This window comes from Caretta caretta, chromosome 3, assembly GCF_965140235.1.
Source record: "Caretta caretta isolate rCarCar2 chromosome 3, rCarCar1.hap1, whole genome shotgun sequence".
Lineage (NCBI taxonomy): Eukaryota > Metazoa > Chordata > Testudines > Cheloniidae > Caretta > Caretta caretta.
In genome coordinates, this window is record NC_134208.1 from 2,830,715 (window position 1) to 2,840,931 (window position 10,217).

The 10,217-nt window shown below is 45.5% G+C and overlaps 1 protein-coding gene across 5 annotated transcripts in view; it reads right to left on the reverse strand.

Annotated features, from left to right (window-relative positions):
* Positions 1-10,217, reverse strand: part of ASXL2 (ASXL transcriptional regulator 2) — a 246,614-nt gene that overhangs the window by 93,142 nt on the left and 143,255 nt on the right. The gene's annotated exons all lie outside the window — the stretch shown is intronic.

Here is a 10,217-nt window from a genome sequence, read left to right on the forward strand (position 1 = left end):
AACTGGGATTGTTTAGTCTGCTGAAGAGAAGGACGATGGGGGGATTTGATAGCTGCTTTCAACTACCTGAAAGGGGGTTCCAAAGAGGATGGATCTCGACTGTTCTCAGTGGTACCAGATGACAGAACAAGGAGTAATGGTCTCAAGTTGCAGTGTGGGAGGTTTAGGTTGGATATTAGGAAAAACTTTTTCACTAGGAGGGTGGTGAAGCACTGGAATGCGTTACCTAGGGAGGTGGTGGAATCTCCTTCCTTTGAGGTTTTGAAGGTCAGGCTTAACAAAGCCCTGTCTGGGATGATTTAGTTGGGGATTGGTGCTGCTTTGAGCAGGGGACTGGACTAGATGACCTCCTGAGGTCCCTTCCAACCCTGATATTCTATGATTCTATGACAGGATACCAGGCCAGATGGATTGTTGGTCTGACCCAGTATGGCCATTCTTATGAGAATGATACTATAGAAAGAGTGACACAAAGCTATTCTTGCTGCTCCTCAGATTAGCCTAAACAGCTGCAATCATACACTGGAGGTTTCAATTCCTCTTTGGTTTAAAAGTTCAGCTCTTTGGCTTGAGTTTCCTCAGTTTATCATGTCAGCAGTGCAGGTGGATATTCCAGAACAGGAAGGCACAGGGCACAAAGCAGCAAACAGTTCTCTAAGTACTAAGCGCTGCTCCTAGCCAGCTGCATGCAGTTAGCAGAGTCCTCTGGGGAGACTGGGTAGGGAGCCCCATCACCACCTGGCTTTTGGTATCTTCTGAAATGATGGTTTCTTTAGGTACATTACCAACGGTGTCTCCCTGGAGGTTTAACGGGGTCTGGGGAAAAGATTCTTTTTGAAAAATGTTCACTGTGCTGGAGTTTGACAATTCTGAGATCCCTTATGCGGCTTCCTGTCAGTTGGTTTATGGGCATATCCCTTATGGTCTCCTTCCATTTGGTGGAGATGTTTATTAGGGGATCATAAATTGCCTTGGAATCCCTTGCTCACAGAAAGTTTTAGGGTCACCTAAGATAGCACATCCCAACCACTAGGACATACACATCAGCAGTGATGCTTGAAGTTTTTGTTACTGATACTCTAGATTTCCCACCTTCCTCAGTATTTTGCCTGTACTTGCCTCCCATGCAACTGTGTGAGATATAAGCAGCCACAGACCGTGGCTGTCTGTGGGGAGAGAAAAATGGGGTTTTGAGGTGTCCTAAGTACCATGGGTTTGATATACAAGGGGTTTGATATGGAGCAGTATATTTTTATTTACTTGTCTTTCTAAGCATGGCGTTTGAAATTACCAGAATGTAGAAGTTTGCTAGTTCCAGATACTTTAAAGAAAAGTACGAGAGAGAGAGAGAGAGAAAAGAAACCAGGTACATTAATATTTGCAAATCACACATCCTGGAAATGGGCTTTTAATCAGCTACTCAGGGATCTGTAACAGATTAATGTGACATTAAACAGACCCCACAGGTGGTTTAAATCATCCTGTCAATATTATGCATACCCAGAAACCCTTTAACCGCTACACAACTAGTTAGGTCTCCTGAGCACATTTGACAAAAACCTCTTTATGCATTACCTGCTGTCTCCGTTGAGTGTTTTCAATCCAATGGATACAAGTTCCTTTAAAAACAAAACACCTTCCTAAACAGGGCCAGCTGTTTAGGCAGCCCTATGATAGATTCATAGATTCCAAGGCCAGAAGGGAACACTGTGATAATCTAATTGGACCGCCTAAAAACGCATGTCACAAAGCTTTCCCAAAATAATTCCTTTTGAACTACAGCATATCTTTTTATATATATATATATTATATAAAAAAGCATCCAGTCTTGATTTAAAAATTGCCAGTGATAGAGAATCCACCACAACCCTTGCTAAATTGTTCCAATGGTTAATTATCCACTGTTCAAAATGTATGCCTTATTTCTAGTCTGAATTTATCTAGCTTCAACTTCCAGACACTGGATCTTGTTACCTTTTGCGGCTAGACTGAAGAGCCCATTATCAAACATTCGTTCCTCATGTAGATACTTATAAACTGTACTCAAGTTACCCCTCAACCATCTCTTTGTTAAACTAAATAGATTGAGCTCCTTCAATCTCTCATTATAAGGCATGTTTTCTAATCCTCGAATAATTCTGATGGCTCTTCTTTGAATCCTGTCCAATTTATTAACATCCTTCTTGAATTGTACCCACCAGAACTGGACACAGGCTTCCAGCAGCAGTCACACCACTGCCAAATACGGAGGTAAAATCATCTCTTTACTCCTCCTCAAGATTAACCTGTTCCTGCATCCCAAGGTTCCATTGGCCCTTTGGTCACAATGGCACACTGGGAGTTCACGTTCAGTTGATAATCCATCCCGACCCCCAAATCTTTCTCAGTCACTGCCTCCTAGAATAGAGTTCACCTCTTGTAAGTATACCTTTATTTTTTTATTTTTAGATGAATAAGTTTACATCTGGCTGTATTAAAATGCATATTGTTTGCTTGCACCCAGTTTATCAAGAGATCCAAATCACTCTGTATAGGTGACCTGTCCTCTTCGTTATTTCCCACTCCCCCAATTTTTGTGTTGTCTGCAAACTTTACCAGTGATGATTTTATGTTTTCTTCCAGGTCACTCAAATATTTTAAATAGCATAGGGCCAAGAATCAATCTCTGCGGAATCACACTGGAAACACCACCTCCATTTACAAACACGTTTTGAGACTTATCCAGTCCGCCTGTTTGTGAGCCATTTAGTGTGCGACATTTTAACAAATACTGCCTGTGGACCTGAACCAAGTGGACAGATGATGGCTGTCATGACCCCCGGACGTTCAACCCAGATCCACAGGGTTTACAGGAGCAGCCACGTTTCAACCCTCCACTTCACAGCCTACTGACAACCTCTGACTCAAGACCCAGTTTGAGCCTCCACCCCGACGTCCCATTGGCAGATTCCCAGAGTAGATGATTGGCTTGCTGGCCCTACTTAAGCAAGCAACAGGAATAGGAAGCTGTCTGAACAACTGGGATCCACCCTCCCCTAGGCTATGCTGCTGCCACTGCTCTCTCCTCCTGTCCCCCGCTTGACTCCCGACCTCTGACTTATGATCACCAGTTTGTCTCCTGCTTCTGATCTCCTGGTATCCTGACCCAGCTGACTCTCGACTCCTGACTGTGGATTCTGGCTCTGACAACTAGATCTGGCTGCCCAGGACCTGGCCGTGACAGCTTGTTTGGACAATAACTTTACAGGACTGGGCCGGTATGAGAAGGATGGGCCCAGCTGCACTGCCACCTCCACCGAAAGCGCTGGACTTGCCCAACTGGGCCCTCCGCCTCTAGGTGAATAATCAAGCCCTGCAGGCTCAAGTTGCACAGCTGATTGGGGAAAACCAGCAGCTCCAAGAGCAACTGAGGCAGCTGAGTGCTAAGAACACCATGCTACGAGCACCGCCTCCTGCGATACCTGTCAGGTTTCAGGAACTACCAGTGATTCTGGGGCTTTATGAACCAATGGTGGCTTCTGTTCCTGATGCGCCCCAGAATCTATGCCTCTGACCAGTCCAAGGTGGCCTTGATAATCAGCCTACAGACAGGAAGTGGGTTAGATTGGACTTCCCCCTGCTGGAAAGTCACAACCCAATGCTGCTGAGTTGGGATGCCTTTCTCCAGTCTATACCAGCCATCTTCAATGTCCCTCCCTGAGCTCAAAAAGGTGAGACTGCCCTGAGGAGAATCCGGCAGGGGCCAGGCACAGTTGCCTCACAAGCAGCATGCTTCCGCTGCCTCACAGCAGATACCGAGTGGAATGAAGTGGCGCAATTGCACCAGTTCTGGGTGGGGCTTGCAGGAAGAGATCAAAGATGGAGTGGCCCACACAGAGATGTTAATGTGCCTAACTGCCCTTGTGGACCTTGTCACCTGCATAGACTATCAGCTGCAAGAATGAAGAGAGGAAAAAAGAGGTCCCCTCCATCCCCTCTACCGACATAGTGTGACCTCACCTTCCGTATTACCCACCGAACCCACCTACGCAAACTGACTTATCAGTGGCACACCCCTGAAGAAAGAGACCCTGTGCTTCTATTGCGGTGAACCTGGCTATGCCATCTTGACCTGTCCAGTATGAATGCTGAGGAGCATGGAGAAACAAGCCAGTTCCAACATGGTGGGGGGAACTGGCCAGGTTCTTAAGAGTCCCTGTACCCTAGTCCTCACTGAGACGCAGCTTGAGCCCTAGCCAGGGGCTTCCCAATTGCAGGTGTCTATCCAGCTGTGCATCCTGGAGATACTCTCTAACACGCCCTCCATCGATTTGGAAACAGTGGATTTTATGGATACAGCGACAATTCAGGCCCTACAGAATCCTGTGACACAAGGCCAAGGCCAGACATGATTGAAACTATTTGATGGCTTCCCACTATCTTCAAGTGGAGGAGACTGTCTCCCTGGAGACTGTTATTCAGGGACACAGTGAGAATTCCATTTTGTGTGATCCATCCCCCATATTTTCCCTGATCCTTGGCATCTCCTGGCTAATCCTTCATGGCCCCCGCAGTGGCGAGAATGGAAAGTCCCTTTCCTGTCAGAATTCTGTTGACAGCATGGCCAGAAACCAGTGAGTTTTGGACCTATGCCCCAAAAGGTCCAAGTAGGTTTAGTCGCCTGCATTGAAACCCCTACTGATGGAACTATGGATCTCTCCCCCCACCCAAGTACTGTGATTTAAAAAAGAAGAATGCAGAAAGCCTCCCTCCCCCCCACATCGGGTCTATGACTGCCCCATAGAACTCCAGCCTGGGGTGAAGATACATTTTGGGTGGATCTACACAAAGTCAGAGCCTGAACTGGCAGCATTGTGAGAATACTTCCAAAGAGAACTTATTCATCCACAGGTCAAACTCACCAGACAGTGCCCCAGTCCTTTTTGTAAAAAAGAAAGATGGCAGCCTCTGTCTCTGCATCAATTACCAAGCCCTAAACCAGGTAACAATCCAGAACAGCTACCCACTACCCCAATTCCTGAGTTGCTGGGGCTGCCTGCATATTCACAAAACTGGATGTCCGCGCAGTTTACAATCTCGTCCATATCCAAGAGGGGGATGAGTGGAAGACTGCCTTTCAAACCCAATCTGACCACTCTGAATATTTAGTCCTACCATTTGGATTGACTAATGCCTCAGGAACATTCCAGCATTTCATTAACGATGTGCTACGAGACCTACTGGACCGGTTTGTAGAGGTATACTTAAATGATATATTGATCTTCTCAGACAATCTGTACCAACACACCACTCACGTCTTCACAGTCCTGGAGAGACTACAGCAGCACAGTGTCTATGCTAAATTCAAAAGCTGTGCTTTAATAGAATCATAGAATCATAGAATATAAGGGTTGGAAGGGACCCCAGAAGGTCATCTAGTCCAACCCCCTGCTCGAAGCAGGACCAATTCCCAGTTAAATCATCCCAGCCAGGGCTTTGTCAAGCCTGACCTTAAAAACCTCTAAGGAAGGAGATTCTACCACCTCCCTAGGTAACGCATTCCAGTGTTTCACCACCCTCTTAGTGAAAAAGTTTTTCCTAATATCCAATCTAAACCTCCCCCACTGCAACTTGAGACCATTACTCCTTGCTCTGTCATCTGCTACCACTGAGAACAGTCTAGAGCCATCCTCTTTGGAACCCCCTTTCAGGTAGTTGAAAGCAGCTATCAAATCCCCCCTCATTCTTCTCTTCTGCAGGCTAAACAATCCCAGCTCCCTCAGCCTCTCCTCATAACTCATGTGTTCCAGACCCCTAATCATTTTTGTTGCCCTTCGCTGGACTCTCTCCAATTTATCCACATCCTTCTTGAAGTGTGGGGCCCAAAACTGGACACAGTACTCCAGATGAGGCCTCACCAATGTCGAATAGAGGGGAACGATCACGTCCCTCGATCTGCTCGCTATGCCCCTACTTATACATCCCAAAATGCCATTGGCCTTCTTGGCAACAAGGGCACACTGCTGACTCATATCCAGCTTCTCGTCCACTGTCACCCCTAGGTCCTTTTCCGCAGAACTGCTGCCTAGCCATTCGGTCCCTAGTCTGTAGCTGTGCATTGGGTTCTTCCGTCCTAAGTGCAGGACCCTGCACTTATCCTTATTGAACCTCATCAGATTTCTTTTGGCCCAATCCTCCAATTTGTCTAGGTCCTTCTGTATCCTATCCCTCCCCTCCAGCGTATCTACCACTCCTCCCAGTTTAGTATCATCCGCAAATTTGCTGAGAGTGCAATCCACACCATCCTCCAGATCATTTATGAAGATATTGAACAAAACCGGCCCCAGGACCGACCCTTGGGGCACTCCACTTGATACCGGCTGCCAACTAGACATGGAGCCATTGACCACTACCCGTTGAGCCCGATAATCTAGCCAGCTTTCTACCCACCTTATAGTGCATTCTTCCAGCCCATACTTCCTTAACTTGCTGACAAGAATACTGTGGGAGACCGTGTCAAAAGCTTTGCTAAAGTCAAGAAACAATACATCCACTGCTTTCCCTTCATCCACAGAACCAGTAATCTCATCATAAAAGGCGATTAGATTAGTCAGGCATGACCTTCCCTTGGTGAATCCATGCTGGCTGTTCCTGATCACTTTCCTCTCATGCAAGTGCTTCAGGATTGATTCTTTGAGGACCTGCTCCATGATTTTTCCAGGGACTGAAGTGAGGCTGACTGGCCTGTAGTTCCCAGGATCCTCCTTCTTCCCTTTTTTAAAGATTGGCACTACATTAGCCTTTTTCCAGTCATCCGGGACTTCCCCCGTTCGCCACGAGTTTTCAAAGATAATGGACAATGCCTCTGCAATCACAGCCGCCAATTCCTTCAGCACTCTCGGATGCAACTCGTCCGGCCCCATGGACTTGTGCACGTCCAGCTTTTCTAAATAGTCCCTAACCACCTCTATCTCCACAGAGGTGGAGGCTTTCAATCAGACCTCGACTGAGTTCCTGGTTTCATCCTGTCCCTGGAAGGAATCAATATGGACCTACTCAAGGTCCAGGCTGTCCGTGACTGGGCAGCCTCCCACAAAGTGCACAACCTCCAACGTTTTCTAGGCTTTGCAAATTTTTCCCAAAGGTTCATCTCAAGTTTTTCAAAACAAACTGAGTCCTTCACTTGCCCGTGTCAGATTCAGCAACAAATCAAACCAGTCACCTTTGAGCTCCAGCTCTCTCAATCCCGTAGAGTCCACCCTATATTCTTTGTCTCACTCCTAAAACCCTACACTGAGAGCACATATCCCCAAAAAGCCCAGTCACTGCCCCCACCAGTGCAAGTACAAGGTCAGGAGGAACACATCACCTTCAAAGTCCTCAATTCCAAGATCAAGCAAGGTAAACTGTGGTACCTGATTGACTGGGAAGGCTATGGCCCAGAGGAATATACTTGGAAGCCAGTGGAGAATGTTCATGCCCCCATGTTAGTTCAGACCTTCCATAGGAGCCACCCCGAAAAACCTGGAACCATGTAACCCAAAGGGTGCCTGTAGGGGCCAGGGTGATGTCATGACCCACACACATCAAACTTAGTTCCACAAGAGCAGCCATGCTTCAACCCTCCACTCAGCAGCCAAATGGCCCCCTGGTCCTACTTCTGCCAGCAATAGGAACAGGAAACTGTCCAAACAACTGCGATCCACCTTCCTCTGGACTGTGTACCTTGTTCCTCTGCCTCCTGCTCCCACGGCTTGACTTCCTGGCATCCTGACATGGCTTGGCTACTGACCTCTGACATGTGGTTCTGATCTCTGGTTTGTCTCCTGGTTCTGGCCCCCTGGTACCCTGATCCAGCTGACTCTCGACTCCTAACTGTGGACACTAGGTCTGGCTGCCCACAATCCAGCCTTGACAGTGGCAGCCCTTCTTCCTTGAGGGAAGGGAATCGCCCTCTGTTGGGCCTCTTTTACATGGAGACACAATAATGGGAAGTGGTCCCATTGTTCTTCTGAGAACAAATTACATTTTGCTGCACGTGCAACACCACAATTATATGCAGAGATTCAAGGGCCACCGGACAAGGAATTTGGGGCCCATAATTTACAAGTCTTTATATCTGAATTTCCCCTTGTTTTATACAGATAAGAGCATATGCCCTGTTCTTTTTATATTGTGGACCTATATAAAAGCAGTGTTTAACTGCTCAGAACTGAGGAAATCTGTTTTAAAACTATGACACTCTGGTGTCACCAGGAGGAAAGCTTACAGAACCACTCTGGACCTAATTTTTAGTTATTTTTTTTTAAACACTAATCCAAATCTTGCCCAGTGTAATGCCCCATTGGTATCTTGACAGACCTAGAGGATTGCACTTCATTTGCAAGCAACAGACTTCTGTGCCATGATTTTTTAAAAATGGGTGTCTAAAGTGAGGCTCCTAAACCTTTATTTAGCCACCTAAATACCTAGGTGAATCTTCTAAAGTAAAAATCTTGGCCTAGCAATCTTTCATCTTTAATCCAAAGGTGTGGTCCATAGAAATGACAGGTCCCAGTATGCAATTCTTCATATTGATCTAAATAGCATGCTGGGCCATGTAGTCTTCACAGGCTGCGGGGGGAAAGGGATTTGAAACCCCTGCTTTAAATTGTTACAGACGTGGGAAAATACAGTTAGTGTCCTATACGAGAAGAATTCACACACTGCCACATAACTCAGAGGGAGTGAAACATAAAGGCCATGGCAGCATGATAAACTGCTATGAACTGTGAAGTTTTAGCCACAGCTATTTTGCCCCCCAGCTAGCTACCAAGAGCTACCAAAGAGATAGATTTCAGAGTGATAGCCGTGTTAGTCTGTATCAGCAAAAACAACCAGATAGAGAATCCATCCTTTCCCTTAGTAGTTTGTTCCAATAGTTAAATCAACCTTCATTATTAAAAATTTGTGCCTTATTTCTAATCTGAATTGGTCTGGTTTTAACTTCCAGCCAGTGATTCTTGTTATGCCTTTCTCCACGAGACGAAAAAGCTCTGGTGCCAGGTATTTTCTCTCTAGGAAGGTACCATAATGAAGTCTCCTCTTGATGTTCTTTTTGATACACTAAACAAATTAAGCAACTTAAGTCTTCCACTGTAAGGCACTTTTTCCAGCCGTCAAATTATTTTTGTGGTTCTTTTCTGCCTCTTCTCCAATATTTCAACATCCTCTTTCAATTGTGGACACCAGAAACTGATGTATTACTCCAGTACTGGTCTTACCAGTGCTGAATACAGAGGTAAAACCTCTCACTCCTACTCACTACTTCCTTACTCATACATGGATTGCATTAGCCCTTTCTGCCACAGCATCACCTTGGCAACTCATGTTCAGCTGCTTGTCTACTGTGACCCCTAAATCCTTTCCAGAATCATTGCTTTTCAGGATACAGTCCCCCATTTTGTGTGCATGATCTGCTTTTTTTGTTCCTAGCTGCATACCTTTGAATTTGGCTGTATTAAATGCATTTTGTTTGAATGGGTCCAGCTTACCAGGTGATCCAGATCACTCTGTATGACTGCCCTGCCCTCTTCATTTACTACTCCACAACTTTCTGTAATCTGCAAATTTTATTAACCATGATTTTATATTTATCCCAGATCATTAATAAAAATACTGAATAGTATTGGATCCAGTACTGATCCCTACAGAACCCCACTAGAAATACTAAGTCAGATGCCTTACAAAAGTCTAAGTATATTACATCTGCAATTATCTTTATCAATTAAATTTATAATCTCATCAAAATATGAAATCAGGCTTCCTAAGCAGGACCTACTTTCCCTAAAGCCATGTTGACTGACAATTATATTCTTTTTTTTTTACTGATTGCATCCCATATCAGCTTTTCTATTAATTTGCATGGGACTGATGTCAGGTTAACCACTCAAAAATTACAGGGTCACCCTGTTTGTGAATACTGGCAGAACACTATCACGCTTCCAGTCTTCTGGAATCTTCCCAGGATTCAATATTTATTAAAAATGAACATCAGTGAGACGGAGATCTCCTCAACCACCAGTTTTAGAACCCTGGGTGCAAGTTATCTGGGCTTATCCCTAGTAGTGCTGACATTCTTCTGAGCTGTGAGTGGACTGAGAAGTATTTCATCATCCTCATGTGATAGGAATATCCTATCCTGTGTCTTTCAAATACAGAACAGAAATATTTACTGAACACCTCACCTCTGCCTTTTC